The 2500-nt window shown below is 38.0% G+C and overlaps 1 protein-coding gene across 20 annotated transcripts in view; it reads left to right on the top strand.

Annotated features, from left to right (window-relative positions):
• LOC106876775 (serine/threonine-protein phosphatase 6 regulatory ankyrin repeat subunit C) overlaps positions 1-2500 on the top strand; it is a 106459-nt gene that overhangs the window by 88752 nt on the left and 15207 nt on the right. Inside the window, exon 1 of one of the 20 annotated variants that reach the window (XM_014925479.2) lies at positions 792-1092. The exons of the other annotated variants lie outside the window; for them this stretch is intronic. The gene's annotated coding sequence lies outside the window, so the exon portion shown is untranslated. Of the gene's footprint in view, positions 1-791; positions 1093-2500 lie in introns of those variants that run through there. 20 annotated transcript variants of the gene reach the window in all.

Raw genomic sequence — 2500 nt, 5'->3', positions numbered from 1 at the left:
TTTCTATGACAGGGACAATCATTTTACAAATTTCACATGATGTCAAGACAAGGAGACAAATACACACACATGCACACTTACACACACACACACACACACACACACACACAAGCTTCTTTCAGTGGCCATCTACCAAAGCCACTCACTAGCCTTTGGTTGGCTCAGGGTTATAAGTAGTAGGCACTTGTCCAAAGCCCCAAGCAGTAGGATTGAACCTAGAACCATATAGTTGGAAAGCAAACTTCTGGCCTTCATAGCCATTCTCATGCCAAAATTTACTGTAATATTTTTGGGTCGCAAAATCTTTGTGCACAATACCATTGTCTGATAGATTCTCATCAATATCTTAGGTCTTTCTAGAACTCATCATGTTAAACAACAGGGAAAACAGAGAGACCATTGATTCAAAGGTTTTGAGTATGGGACACAGTCTTTTCATGTTTGCTTAGATAGAAAAATTTCATTCAGATAGGAATATTTCTTTTGGCCAAATTTCATCCCTGTATCCGCAGAAAATTTTGTCATTTACTCCTGCTGTTTCCTCAGCATTGTAAATATTTTGAGTAAAGTTCTGTTGATAGTCCACAAAGAAATTATGTTTGACATTTTTGACTCTTGCCTGTTGTAGATCCTAGCAATGGATTTTCATACAAGAAATAATAGCAGATTTAGTGCCAAAATAAACAGAGGCACTGACAGTGTCCTCGGAATATTCTCTTTGAAATATTTATTACATTAGAAACAATCTCTCCACTTTCAGTTACAAGTAAGAAGATTGTTGGTCAGATATTTATGAGCTTTTCAATGGCAGCAGTCAAAGCAGCAGGTACTTTTGCCAATTGCAATTATTTCAGTGGTCACAAGCGAGGAAAAGAACCAAATGCTTTCCGTTAATCAAGTTATACTGCCACAAGGTTTCTTCAGTTTCTTCAGATAGCACAGCATTTTATCAAAAGTTCTTCGATACACCCTCACACTCCATTTTTTTCCACCCACAAACCCATCAATCACTGCTTTGTTAGACTCACAATGGTCTTGGAGAAATTGGTTGAGGCAGTTTGCATGAAGTTTGTACATGATATATATATACAGGTAAGCAATGAATATACACTTTTTTATCGAGTTAGTGTTTCTGTGCTTATCTGTAGAATGGCAATCCAAGTTGCTATGTCAGACATGGCTGTGTGGTTAAGATGCTTGCTTTTCAACCATGTGGTGTCAGGGATTCAGTTCCACTATGTGGCACCTTGAGCAAGTGTCTGCTGCTATAGCCTTGTGAGTGAATTTGGTAGACAGAAACTGTGTGGAAGACTATTGTATATATGTCTATGTATGTGTGTGTGTGTGTATGTGTGCATGTGTATATATATATATATATATATATATATATATATATGGGAGAATTTACGAAAAAAACAACAGACGAGGACAGGTGGTGTAGACAACAAATGGATGTATTAGTTTAATGCTCGGGAATAGAGAAAGTATTTAACGTTTCGAGCCTACGCTCTTCAACTGAAAGGAACACAGAAAGAAATAAGGAGAAAAACAAGGAGAAAAAAATATAAATGTAGTGGTTTGCGATCTATCATGGCGAATTTTATTCATTTGCAAAGGCTTTGGCCATCATCATCATCATCATCATCATGCATGACAGTGATACTCCTTTACAACTATCATGCAATGTCAAGGCCAGAAGAGACAAACACACATGCAATGGGCTTCTTTCAGTTTCTGCCTACTGAATCCCCTGACAAGGCTTTGGTCAGCCTGGGGTTGTAGTAGAAGACACTTGTTGAAGGTACCACATGGCGGGACTGAACCCAAAACCCTGTGGTTGGAAAGCAAACTTCTTAGTCATATCATCATCATCATCATCATCATGTAAACTACTACATCCATTCTATTCTTTCTTTCTCAGTTTTTTTTTCTTCTGCCTCTTTTCATAACTTAGGAACAGACAGGGTTTTGGGTTCCATCCTGCTGTGTGGAACCTTGGGCAAATGTCTTTTACTTTAGCCCTGAGCCTATTGATGGCTTGTGAATAAATTTATTAGATGGAAACTGTGTGGAAGTCCATTGCGTGTGTGGATGTGTTTTGTTGGACACTGATTGAAAACTAGAGTTGGTGTGTTTCTCTCCACATAATTTTGCTGTTTTGCAAAAACAAGATCAACTGACCGAGTGCCAGACTACAACTAAGGTCCTCAGCTTAATTTTATTGACCAAAGACCATTCAAGGCTATGCCCCAGTATGGCCACAGCCCAATATATGAATAAAGTAAAGAGATAAAAGAATATTTGTTGCCTTAATTTCTGATTTCTTTTTTTTTATTGATTTTAGAATGTTGCCACAGCTGTTGTTGCTTCTGCAGCTCTTGTTGTTGTTGTTACGCTTCCATCTCTTTTAATCCACTCCTACACAAACAAACATCACATGGTCTCTCTCTCTCTCTCTCTCTCTCTCTCTCACACACACACACACATTCATATATATATA

This window comes from Octopus bimaculoides, chromosome 12 (genome assembly GCF_001194135.2).
Source record: "Octopus bimaculoides isolate UCB-OBI-ISO-001 chromosome 12, ASM119413v2, whole genome shotgun sequence".
NCBI classification, from domain to species: domain Eukaryota; kingdom Metazoa; phylum Mollusca; class Cephalopoda; order Octopoda; family Octopodidae; genus Octopus; species Octopus bimaculoides.
The sequence above is the reverse complement of the archived record's forward strand: the minus strand, read 5'-3'. Positions and strand labels throughout refer to the sequence as shown.